Source organism: Chiroxiphia lanceolata, chromosome 4, assembly GCF_009829145.1.
Source record: "Chiroxiphia lanceolata isolate bChiLan1 chromosome 4, bChiLan1.pri, whole genome shotgun sequence".
NCBI lineage: Eukaryota > Metazoa > Chordata > Aves > Passeriformes > Pipridae > Chiroxiphia > Chiroxiphia lanceolata.
The window spans coordinates 67127877-67141859 of NC_045640.1; positions in this window are offsets into that span (position 1 = coordinate 67127877).

A 13983-nucleotide genomic window follows, 5' to 3' on the forward strand; every position below is an offset into this window, starting at 1 on the left:
AAGCATTCACATCCCGCATAGCTTTAATCCCTACTAACAGCAAAGGTGACTGACTGGCTCATTTTTCCTTTCACCTCCTATTACCACACTTTGTTCTGAATGAGGACATGATAGAACCAAAGAGAAAAAGACAGAAACTTCTGCTGTTTGACATCAACTGAAAAGCCGAACTAAACAAAAGATCACAACCCTTATACCTCAGGTCTAGAAATCTCTATTAGTGTTGTTTCAGATTCAAACTGAGCCAGGTTGAAGGTACACAAGCTGTGCTCCATGTAACAGTAGTTAACTGCTGACAACAGAGTACACCAGCTGCGAGGGGGGAAAACCATTCCAACAAAGCTAGTGGGACAGGTGTTTGCTCTTCATGTGTACTCCTGATGTTCTTATTCAACCTTTTCCCTGCTTCTCCATTTCTCAGAGGTTTGAAACGCACCATCATCAGTAGCCTTCAGAAATGTAAAGCAAGCTGAGCACAAAGGATTAATGTGTAAGGTGCCAAAAGCTTCTTCCTTTCCACATCCTCACTTATTAACAGACACAGAAAAGGCAAATACAGGAGAAGTGTTCCGCAGAAAAGTCACTTGTTGCCACCTACTTCAAAGGTAAAGATGACATTATAAATATGTCTCTGAGACAATTCATCACAGGCTGTTGAGTCAGGGAAAACTGCATATTTAAAGTTTATCCCAGAGATATATAATCTATTTTCTGGGATCTCAGCATTTTGCTGGTGTTCATCCTCAGCAAGTTCTCTGTAGCTTTGCTGTACTGGTGTTCTCACACCATCTAAAACTAGGGAAAGCAACAGCTTAGTAGATTCTCAGTACCAAAGACAGAGAAGAAGATTTCAGTAGGGAGAAGAGGGAAGAAGAACTGGAGAAAGAGAAGATGACTGTCTCAATAAAACTCATTTCAAAGCATGTTTTCTCAAAATCTTACCATTTCCATCCTGCAGAAATATTTTTCATCCTGAAGGACACCAGACTTCAGAGATCAATAGGTTTTGCTAACATGAAAGAGTGACTATGGTCGGTAATATAGTAATAAACAAGTATTGCTGGTATGTCAGAACATGACTTAGTGAATAAAACTATTTTCTCAGTTAAGAAGAGCTACCTTCCAAAAAATACACCTTTACATAAATGATATTTCAATTGGGCATTTATTCCATTAAGTTCAAAAACCACAGAAAGCACTTTCTATTTCCAGGAAATACACTGGTATCAGTACATGACATGGGTTTCCAAACAACTTTTCATCAGCTTTTCTTTGATTAAAGACACACAGGTGGAATTTTCTGAAGAAACGGTAAACAGCTGCATTGTCACAACAGATAAGACTTCACAGGAGGTTTGATTCCCTTCTACTTGGAGACTGAGGAAGTGATTGTAAGAAGATATCCATTTTTAGGAGGTGCTGGTGTTTTGTTATTTGGCATTTACTAAACAGACCAAAACAGGTACATGTTTGGTTCAGGGCAGTTTAAGGGAAAGCTGCTTATTCTTTTACAAACTAATCCCTCTTCCCTTGTGTTCAGTCACATAATAGTCTGCAGTTCACAAGTACCAAATACTTGCTAACATTGTAAAGATGGAATCAATAGCATAATCCTATTAAATTCCGCAATGCAGGCTACTTTTCAGATATATAGTGGAATCCTCTTAAATTGATTTTTTTTTTAATAAAAGGTAGGGTTATGTGAGGCTCTAGCTGTAAACCCAAAATATATTGTCTATGTAATGCTCTTCAGACAGCAGTTCACTCTGTTTTTCTCTGTATGATTTCTGTACATTGGCTGGTATGTAACTGTGATGCTTTACCAGATGAAATTCCAGAATAAAACCAACACTACCTTAGTTATTGCGGCCATAGCACAATGAATGAACTGATGATCTTACGTAAGGCTTCAATGAGAAGTGACATATCCATTTGCATGTGAGGTGTTTTCATGGTTTAACCCCAGCCAGCTCACTCACTCCCCCACCAGCAGAATCAGGGAGAGAATTGGAAGGGCAAAAGCCAGAAAACTTATAGGCTGAGATAAAGACAGTTTAATAGGGAAAGCAAAAGCCATACACACAAGCAAAGGAAAACAAGGAATTAATTCACTGCTTCCCATGGGCAAGGAGGTGTTCAGCTATCTCCAGGAGAGCAGGGACCCATCACACATAATGATGACTTGGGAAGAAAAACACCATCACTCTAAATGTCCTCTGCTTTCTCCTTCTTCCCCCCACTTTATATACTGAGCGTGATGTCATATGGTGTGGAATATTCCTTTGGTCATTTGGGGTCACCTGTCCTGGCTGTGTCTCCTCCCAGTCTCCCCTACACCCCCAGTCTCCTTGCCAGTGTGGCAGTGTGGAAAGCAGAAAAGGCCTTGGCTCTGTGTAAGCCCTGCTCAGCAATAACAAAATCATCTCTATATTATCAACCCTGTGTTCAGCACAAACCTAAAACACAGCCCCATACCAGCCACTGTGAAGAAAATTAACTCTACTTCAGCCAAAACCAGCACATTCTACCCCTTACTCCATACCATTTACATCATGCCCAGGTCCCGCACTACTCAATACAACCTCATTAACCAGCAACCCACATCCCATTCTTTGATATAGTTCCCCTAGTCTATGGACCATCCCTGCAAAATGCCCATAAAATGTCCACAAAATGTCTGTTAAATTCATTTAGTCCATGACTTTGGACTCCATCTATTATGGTAGTCACTTGATACAAGAGAGGTGCTATATGGGGGAGTTATTGGGCACCAAGGTCAGATCAGGTCACTGCTGCCCTGCAACTACTTCTTCTAAGGCTTTTCCTCCATTGGATCAGGTGGTTCCTGTTGTAGTAATTCCTATAGCATACAACTTAAATCATGGCTTACAACAATCTAAAGGTACATCCATTACAGTTTCCAGCTCTGGTCCTTTTGGGTCGGGTTATCTGGTTTTACGTTGCAATGAACTCTTTCCCTTGTCCCCAGGCTGACTAACACAAGGGGTTCCTCCTATAGTCCACCATTAGTGTAGTCACATCATAGCCCTCCGTGGGCTGCAAGGAGGCAGCCTACTTCACACCACTGTGTTCACCACAGGCTGCAAGGGAATCTCTACTTACCCTACTCCAGCATGGGGTCCCACCCTCAGAAGACAGTCCTCCTTGAACTTGCCCAGTATGGGTCCTTCCCAGGGGCTAAAATTCATAAATTGCTCCAGTGTTGGTCCCCTATGGGGTCAAAAGTCCTGCCAGCAAACCTGCTCCCTCACAGGCATCTCATGGGGTCTCTTCCTCCTTTCAGGCATCCAGAATGGAATCCTCCATGGGCTGCAGGTGGATCTCTCATCCATCATGGACTCATTTGCACATCACGGTCCCCTCAAGTCAAGTTCACACTGGAATTCCAGGCTGTCTGGTACAGCAGCACAGAAGCAGCAGCAACGCCCTGGCCACCTGCCATCCCAGGCACATAGCCATGGCTATTATCAGAATGTTTCCAGGCACAATTCAAGGAAGTGATCACCAGCGCAGCACTAGAGCAGCAGTGAAAGCAAAAAGTGGCCACTAACAAGCAGTAGACTCTAATAGACAGTCACAAAACCAAGCCCCACAGCAAGCACAGGAGCCTGCTTATTACCAGCTAAACAGCACTAATAGCTATGAATTCAGTCTACTACATCCCATCAAATCTGTAATTACCTTGAACCCTTAGAGACCCACACTGGGCACCAAATCAGTCTGTTTTGGTTTAGGAACATACTCCTCAATTCAGTGCCCCCACCAAGACTCTCCACACCACATGACTCTCTCACTCCTCTACTTTCCCTCCCCCTCCCCCTTCAGTGGGATGGAGAGTAGAATTGGAGGCACAAAAGACAAAGATCACACGTTGAGATAAGAACAATTTACTGGAAACAGTAATGAGATAAGACAACAAAGAGTAACAGCAACTATACTAATGAGAGAGGGTAAAAGAAAGAATCGACATAGAAAAAAAACCCCAATAATAGACAATACCAGATAGATTCCTCTGCCACATTTTCTCAACCGGAAGGAACCCCTTTTCCCTTGAAGACAGTCCCTTCCCCTGCCCCAGGTAATGAGGTGATATAGAATAACCTCTGTGTCCTGACCATGCCCTCTTCTGGCTACCGCAAAAATTTAACCCTGTACTGGTCAGAACCAGGACAACTATTGCCAAAATTCCTTCACTAACATGATCAGATTGTTCTTACTTTTACTGAAAATTAGTGTTAGCATTTGCTTCAGTGTCTTTCCAGATAGTAGCTCTTGTACAGTTTATTTCCTCCCAAACTTTGTCTACTCATATTTTAGAATCGGAGTCTCTCTAAATTTATTTTGAAAAGCTGTCATGTCTGAACCTAAAGGAAGATTTAATCCATTTCCCTCACATAGCATGTGGATAAACATCACCTGTGGCACTAGGTACCCAATTTTTGCTCCAACTAAAACAAATGTTGTCTAGTATCCAGTCCACATGCAGGCCACTGCAGCTAAGTAGCGTGGGGATGCTGAATACTTGCAGATGAGCAGAGATTTCCAGTTCTGTCACTGGAAGATGATTCATCCAGCAAGTCATACCATAGTCCATATATATTTCAGGACAGCCTGATATTTTTCTCGTCTTTCAGAACAAAGAAACTACACACAGGAATTTAAGAAATTCTTCCTCTACTTCCACAGAAGAGATCTGTAAGTGTTCTACTTCCTATCTTTCCCTGTACTACCAATGCTTCCCAGTTGTGCTGCCCTCAAGATCCTGATGCTATCAGTAGATGTACCAAAAAATTTGGGCCTTTACAGTACCTCAACTACTCTGAAAATCATAAAAATCTGTAACTACAGTTTACAAGTCAGAAAATCAAGCAACTCTATCATCTGAATGAGACACTGACATTGCCAAAGAGAAGACGGACTTCTCATTTCTCCAAGCAATAAATGTACATATTCAATGCTTTCTAGACTAATTTGATGCATTTTGAAGATTAATTTTTATTTCTAGCATCATGCCAATACCAGAATTTTAATATCCACAAATCAGCAGCAGCATCTGTCACATGTACAGCACTATCTAGACATCTTCTCCGAAATGGAGTCATGGAAACAGGAGCTGAGGGCTGGACAACATCTCTGCTTGACCTACTGGTACAACAGGGCCATGAGTAATCTGTGGAGAACACCCAGAACCCTGCCTTTGCCCCATCCATCTTACACATTTTAAATGAATCTCTCAATAGATTACAACGCGTTACAAAGGTTTGGGATTGACAGGAGGAAAGGAGAAAAGTGCAAGTGTAGCAGCCTCATTAGGATTCTGCTCTCAAAGACTCCACACAGCTTTGTCTTTTGAAGAGTAAAAGCTGCTTAACAAGTCAGCAATAGCTCGGTCCCCCCCAGAACAGCTATGGTAACAGTCTTCATTGCACAAACACGTTTCTTGAACTACTTTCCCAAGTCTCTGCTAATGCAAACCTGTGGAGTGAAATAAATGCAAGACAGTTCTTTTGTCTGCCTGGGTTTCTTAAACACTATGCACGACAAGTATATCACCCCTGCTTCCTGTCTTTTGCCTTCTGCTGGAAATAATTCATCAAAATACACATTTCTGAGATTAGGGGTAAGTAGTTCACGCAACTAAATCCACAGAATTAGTTGCACAACTGCAATCAAAGTTAACCTAAGATTTCAGAGGATTTCTGTCCAAGAGGAGCCAGTTGGCAGTGCACTTCAAGATATACTTGTTCAAGCATTTGAGCAAACTTTTTAAGGTTAACAGGAATGTGTTAGGGTGATTACACAGTTATGCTAATCAAGACCCACAAAAAAACCAATTTACCTACCCCAATAAAAGAGCTGTAGCTCTTCACATTTTTAGAGACTGGCAGGCAGAATGTTGATTTTCCCCTTCACTCCCATTTTCCCTCAAAATCTGGACACAAGCCTCTCCCAGCACCTATCTGTCCCTATTGGAGGGTCTGCAGGGAAGTGCACTCAAGTGCCACATCTGACAGAGGACAAGGCAATACGTAGCTTTAGTACTCCAGACACTTTGTGGCTACTGCATCTAACCTGAAAAAAATTAATATTAAAATAGCACAGCCAGAGAAATAAATTGACTTAAGCACTGTCATATAGAAGGTTAAAATTAAAACTCAATGGACTGTCATTCTCTCAGCTTGCCTGAAGGAAAAACTGTGATTCTGTATGAGCAAGGTGTGAGGGGCAGGCTACCTCAGGCCCTGGCTCAGCAGCAGGTCTAACAGGTTATATAATCCTCTATGGGAATTTGATCCCTTCTATACAACTTAAAGCTACTGAGCCTCAGTGTTCTATTATAAAAATCAGAAGGATATTAAAAACTTGCTTTAAAACCTTTCTACCATACTGTATCCTTCTGAAACAGGAGCCCTGCCGTAAAGGGCAGGAAGCAAGCACTTACAAACAAAATGTGTAAAAAGCAAATGCATTTATGATTAATAAATCACAATAGATGCACTAATCTCAAGAGTAAATGAATGAAAACCACAAAGAAGAGGTCATATTTAATTAAAGATTTCTACTGATAAAAGCTGTATGCTAGTTGTAGTAAGATACCGATTGTCCCAATCCTTATCCATATTTAAGTTTCTACAGTGTGGAACCAAAGATGAAAATAAAGAAGCACTTACAAATGGATACACATTTGCTTCCCACACAGTTCTAAACACAAGAGGGAAATCTAGCCTTTTTTGAAGGGCTAATAATGCCAGTATTGTTTCCCTTCTCCCCTTTGCCTTTATGAGAAATTTGAATTGCAGAAGCAGAAACTATACTGTACTCCCAAAAGCACACCACTGACATAGCTGGCATAGCTTGCATATGTAAAATCACACGTTTTATTTATAAAGCATAGGAAGTCCTAAGCATTTTAGAAAGTCTCAAAATGACAAAAGTCAAATAAATATACATGTTTAGGGTAGCATATACACTTCTGTGTTCATTCAAAAGATGCTCAGGGACTGAACACTTCAAGAAGTCCATGAATTTCTAAAACACATTAGCCTTGCCCTTTGAACAGATACAGAGAGATGAGCTCGTAGCAGAAAGTCTTTCAACACCCCTGGAAGGAGGAGGACTATTTAAAAGCAGTGGTTGCAAAGCCCCCGGCACAGGACACAGCAGTAGCACCTATTTCCCTGAACAGCACAGAGCTTTTCTGAAAGAAACTACAGGATTAACAAGTCTGATTTGCCATGATTTTGAACACTATCTACTTAAATTTAGTAAATGTAGATAAAGGCCTGCCTACCCCACGGGTGAGAACAAATTACTGCATAAAAACCTTTGTTCAGAATGTCTTGAAGGTCGACAGACTTAGTGAAAAGCATTTTCATTTCTTTCTTCCTTCCTGTTTACTTTATATGCAGAATAAATAAAGAAAACCTTAACTTGAAACAACGCCGTGTTTTCTATCAGACACCAACAAATTGACAGGGAAGAGAGAATAGTCACATTTCTAAGATCACTGCGTTATTTTTACACGTACAAGAGAAACATCAGTGATCTAAAAGTGTTATACAGAATATGACTGATTTAACTGATGCTACTGAGGCAAAGAAGATGAAACACCTTGCATGTTCAGTGATTCATTCCAGATACAAATCACAGAGAGAAGATGATAAGAACCGGGTGTGGCAATCAAAGGGAGTGCTCAAGCAGGCCATACCGAGCTGATAAAGACACACGTAGGTAAATAAGAAGAACAGTGTTTTCCAACAGACTGACAGGGTAAGAGCTGAGCAGTGCTTTGGCCTTTCTTGGCAACTAATCAGTGCAGGAGAGCAAAAGGTGAGCAGTGGTGGTCAGGTGAACAGGTCAGCACCACATCTACAGAGGCATAAAGGAGAATAATGTGTCTCCACCTCTAAACACTTCGATGAGGTTAGAAAAAAAAAATGTGTAACCAACTATAAACATGGAAACTATTTTCAGTGGAACGCTTCTGATATTTAAAAAGAGGGGGGAAAGAAGTATTCCTGTAAAGATCCATTTTGCAAGTGCTGAAGTTTTATACTGCCCTTTAAGACTAGATACAGGAAGGGAGAAGGGAACTTATGATTCAGAAATTACTCTGAATCATTTTTTCTGGAACTATGCTTAGAAGACAGTATGAAGCCCAATGTATCCAAGATTATTATCACAAGAAAACTCTTAGGCACAAGTATTTCTAATTTGTCAGTTAAATTCTCTAATTCAAATATTTAACCTCATGCCTTTAATCAAAATGAATTGAACATGACCATAACCATCTAATGAAGAATCTGATCTGCAAACCAGCACGATTCTAGAAATACACACTAATGTGTATATATATATATATATATATATATAATATATATATACACACATATATTTATACACCACACATATGTGTAGCTACACCTGACCCAGTGCATTTTGCTCTTTGCTGATTCATTAACATCATAAGCATATTTTGCTTTATATTTCATTTCTAAATATTTCAACCAAGATTTTTTCAACATTTATAGCACCTAATGCATTTTTCCTCCTCAATCATATGAAAGAAAAATACTCATATCCATAAAAATTGATATGCCTTTTGAAATCAGAACATTTGCAGCTAATTGGGAAATACAGAATCTATTATTCAGATTTTGCTAAGTCTAAATTGATGAGCTTGAGAGGGGAGCTTTGATTTTGTAAGGACCAGGTTCATGTTCTACTGAACACAGATTTGAGCAGAAAGTGATTTACCAGAGTAAGGGTCTTCAGAATTCACCCTTTGAGTAGCACAGTGAAAGAACTATGAAAAACTATTCTGGATCCCTTTCCCCACCCATGACATGGGGCGGCCCAGTTCTAGTTCCATTTCCATCTGAAGAACCATTCCGACGTCTTGAAGGATGGGGAAAGGGAACTCCAGGGGTTTTCTCAGGGTTTTCTTCTGTCCCTGAGGCTGGAGGGGAGAGGTGCCCTCCCCTCCCCCCACGCACGTGGTCCCATGGCAGGCACAGAGACAGCACACCAGCGTGGAGAGGAGGCAAGAGAGCGTTTATTGCTGGGGATGTTACATTTATAGGGTTCAGGAGGATTCACAGAGTAACCAATTAGAAGTCTCAAGGAGCTTACAGGAACACCCAATCACAGGAAGGGGTTAACAAAGGCCAAGGGGAAACACCTCAGGACACCTTCCCAGGACATTCCTGAGATAACATTACCGTGGGGGGTGTTGGGAAGAAGAAGCATGTGTTTGCAAAGACCACCAAAAGCCATTTTAAGACACATTTAAACAACAGATTTCCCATATAATGCAGGTTTAGCGCTACAAACTATTGTCAAAATTTTGATTGGAGAAAGCCCTAAAGCCTCAGTTTGTGTAATCCAAATAAGGAAGATTTAGCTAATTACTACAAGCAAGTCATTTAGAGCATGGTGCTAATAACACCCAAGGTTGTGGGTTTGATCCTCACACAGGCCATTGACTAAATCCCTGTGCGTATCTTCCAACTGAAAATGCATAGATCCTGATAAATATTTGCCACAAGTCATCTCTATAAGAATCATTCTGTATTACTGAAACATCTGATGTTCATGAACACACTGCTCACATACCCTACAAAACAAAAATTTTATGCCATGCATCCCCAGCTGATTTCATACTGCCCTCCCAGTCTGGTCTGCTAATGTTAGAAACAGTCTTGAGAAAGATCTTTGTACAGTTTGGCAGTCTAAATATCATACTTGTCATTCAATGAGTCAAAGATGACTTACGCTGTAGTCCAAATAATTCTTAAGCTATAGCTTTTTTGGGTTTTTTTCTTTGTTTTCTGTACATAAGTTATCATTATTTTGTACAAAGTCACAGACTGTAACCTCAGCATAGGAGAGGTTATGTGCTCTCCCCACCTACACAGACAAAAGGGCAAGCAGGCTCAAGCAAACTTCACATTAGCCCAAAAACCAGTGCTGGAACATTTGGCAGGTTTCTTCCTCAAGCAACCAGAATCCTACTCCAAACACACTTCATATTTCAGGGGGATATGTTTGATAAGCCACCTGCTGCTTGTCATAAGGAAAGAGACCATAAATGTGAAAGGCAACCTACTGAAGGAAGGCAGACAGAATTTTCTTTCTAAACAATTTGATTTAAAAAAAAATAAAATAATGACTTTGACTATCTCAAAAGTACGGCCATAATTGTTACCTTCTGTGGAGGTTTATTCTGCAAACAGCTGCCATCCCCTCTGGGGGTGGGAGGGAAGATCTCCAGAGGAGCAGTAGGACAACAGCTGTCCCTTGACTCCCCTTCAACATAGCAGCCTGTTTCTACAGATAGGAAAGTCTTTTATAACACAAGTCACACACCAAGAGTTTATGTTCTGCAACAGATAGCATAGCAATGAAACTAAAGCTGAGTAGACTGAGAACAGAAGAAATTACTTTTGAACTGCACAAAACCATGTCATTTTTTCATTTTACTATATATTTGCAGAAGGCTTTACATCATGTCTAGTGTAACTCACAGCTTGGCTTCCCCTACTTCAACTGTCCTACTTTATAAAATATTCAAGTTCAGGAAGACTTAAATAAAGTATTTTAAGAGCTTGACTAGCACAAAATATGCTCAGAAATTCACAGAAAATTATGAAACTAGATTACTAATTTCCTTAATTCAAATTTACTAACACAGAAAGAATTATGTCCCCTCTTTTCTGAATTTAGCACATGACATTCCTAGGCTTGAATTGTTGTGGGTTTTTGTTTGGTTTTCCCCTTTGTAAGAGAATACAAAAGTGACAGCCTCTCTCATGGCATACATGGTCAAGCACAAACAACTCTCCCATATTCCTTACCCACTCTTCATTACCAGAGGGTAGATCTTTGACCCTGCTCCAGAGGATCTTTGCCTTCTGTGATGAAACTAATTAATGAGCAGATCTTTCATTGGGCAATATAATGTGGGTGAATGTAGCTCACTACTCCAGTTTTTAAATTACACATTCAGAAGACTACATTTAGATGCATTTGACTTTCTTCTTGTGTCTTTCATTCTTGTTACAACTCAGAATTAAAACTGAGTCCATCTATACACATTTCCTAAATGCTTTAATGAGGATGGGTAGCTAGTGAATTATCAAAAGGTTACAGAAACTGTTCTTGGCTCAATTCTATCCCTGACACTCACATTTGTGTTCAAAGGCCACGGTCTCTCTAGGACAAGTATTTATCACTGTTCCACAACCTCCCCACCACACATTTGTGGTAAGAGGGTCCGTGCTTCTTTCATCCACACAAAGAAAAATTCAGAGTAAGAAAAGATATGCAGCTGCCTATTGAGAGACCAAAAGAACCTTACACATCCTTGTTAGGATTTTCTGTACTTCAAGATGTTGACAATAACCCCATAAGTTCTGATTGTTCCCTAGTACCTTCATTAGGAAGCTTTGTAGACAGATAACTTTTTTTTACCCTGACTAGTGATATGGAGAGGTTCGATTTTTTTTAAGCTAGTTGGAGACAATTTAACATGAATCAACCCAATGAAGAATTTTTTGAAAGTAATTTGAAGAAGCTCTCCAACACTAAAGCATAAAATTTACTACTGGTCAACTCCGACAATTTAAAACAATATATTTTTTGTTACTCATTGGAATTATTCCACAGGGCACAATTTATCAACCTTAAAATTCTTTAAAGCAAAATCAATATTATCACTGCAGCCCAGCAATATATTATATCTTCTGTGGTAAACCCTTCAAAGAAGCAGCAGTCATTAGGTTAAGACTGAAGGAGGAGGTAGACCTTCCTAGAACACATTTTACATATAATCTGAAGAGATACACAAAGCTGTTGATGCATTCAAACTGAATTACTGTGCTGACAATCAACATGCATATTTTATCCATATAGTTAAATATTCCTCTTTTAATTTTTAAGCTTTTTTTTTTCTTAAGTCCTCTGTGTTTTCTTTAGCTCCTGTCATCTTTCTAGGTCCCTCTGGTTACACATTCGAGATTTAGCAAGTGTGTAGAAAAGTCTAAATCCCTTAGCAAATGGCTTCCATGGCATTAATGGATTAGGCACACTAATTTTTTTCTATTGGTTTACTTCTGTACTGACAGAAAGAAAACTGTTCTTTGCTCTTTAGAGAAGTTACTATATGTTGTCACAGGCCAACCTACACTGATATTTTTCTGCCAGCTCCAACATATTAGCAGAGTATGCTGGTTGGCTGCTATTTTTGCTGGCATTTCAGAGGGCTGTAATATAGCTATAACGTGTCAAATACAATGCAGCACAGCTGCTATTTGAAATTGTTCCATAGGTATAGCTGTCCTGTATAAAACATGCAATGTATTTTTCTTTACAGAACACATCATTCAGCAAATAATGAACATTGGTCCTTATTTGAAAAGTGGTTCATCATTAAGGGAAACTATGGTCTCACAGTGGTGGATATTAGGAGGAAGAAAGAAACAGTAGATATCATGTACTTGGAACAAACATGTTATTGGGTAGATGTTTATTCCCCAGCCTGAACTGTGGAGAAGAAATATGTTCAGACTTCATCAGTAAAAGCAGAATCAACTTCCACTAAAAACAGGCATGACATTCAAACATCTTCAGTAGTAGCACTAATAATTCATGAAGATGCAGTTTACAACAGCACCCCACGCCTGTGAGGATACAGCATTCTCACAAACTGCTTGTGTGTGGCTCCCAGTGTTTATACAGACATTTTAGACAAATAATTGTATGGCTTCATCTAATTATCATGATTCCCCTGACACTGTAGTTTTAAAGGTCGAGTAGGGTATTTCTAAGCAGTTCAGTTTTTGAAGCAAACTAAGAAGAAATTAAAATTTAGGGATGGAGCAGGGGTGCATGATCTTCCTTTGAACTCAGCCATGTGGAATTCAGTGATTAGAACCAAGTTAATATACTGAAGAATAAATTAAGCTCAAATTTATTTGCAAGTAGTTCATATGATGTACATCTTCATCTTAAAATAATTTTTGAACAGTTTACATATTTTCTGAGTTCTTTACATTTAAAGAAATGTATAGCAAAAATAAAATGCAAAGCAAAATAATTTCTCACTTTGCTAATCCCCAACCTGCCTCCATGCTAGCATCAAGTTACTTTTTCCTGCAAATTCTTCCTCATCCCTATTTTTTTTCCAACATATACTTCTAGCTAAGATAGAAGAGTGCATTGTTTAAGGACTGGAGGATCAAGGACATATCTGAATTGCTAAAATAGGAACAGTTATAATATAAAATCATCTTTTTTTCAAGTGTTTCCATTATAGTACCTGTATTCCAAAACAAATGGTTCATATAGATAATTGCTTGCTTTCATGTCATTGCCAGGAAACACTGGAAATTTAGTTCTGACATGATAGAAAAGAAGTACAGCTTTGTTGATATTAACAATTTTTCTATTTAGCCTTGTTAGGAGACATTCTTAACCTACTGGGGGAAAAAAAAGCCTCATCAAAACTCACTAATTAAATTACAAGCAAGGTAAGAGTACACTGCATGACTTTCTTCTACAGCCTTTCAAAGTTATTAACTGCAGCATTGCTACTTGGTGTCAAAGATCTTTTACTTATTTTTTAATGAGTTTTTGGGCAAAATTGCCTTCCTGTTGTTATGTAGGGAAAGCTATGTTTTTCCTTAGACATTGATTCTCCTCCTTCCAAACCTGGCATCCTCAAGATTCCCAACCATAACTACATCTCATCTCAACCGAGAACCAGCAATGATCCCATTTTGTTAACATCATCTAACTATTTAGAACATTCCTGTAGCTCAGCAATGAAATCATGGATACAGTCATTCACCTAAGTGTTAAGTGGGGGTAGAGAGGCCAAATGATACATTTCACTGAAGTGACTGCTGTTCATGGCCTCAGGTCTGGTACACCAGTGTTTGCATCTCCAAAGTACACTAGTCC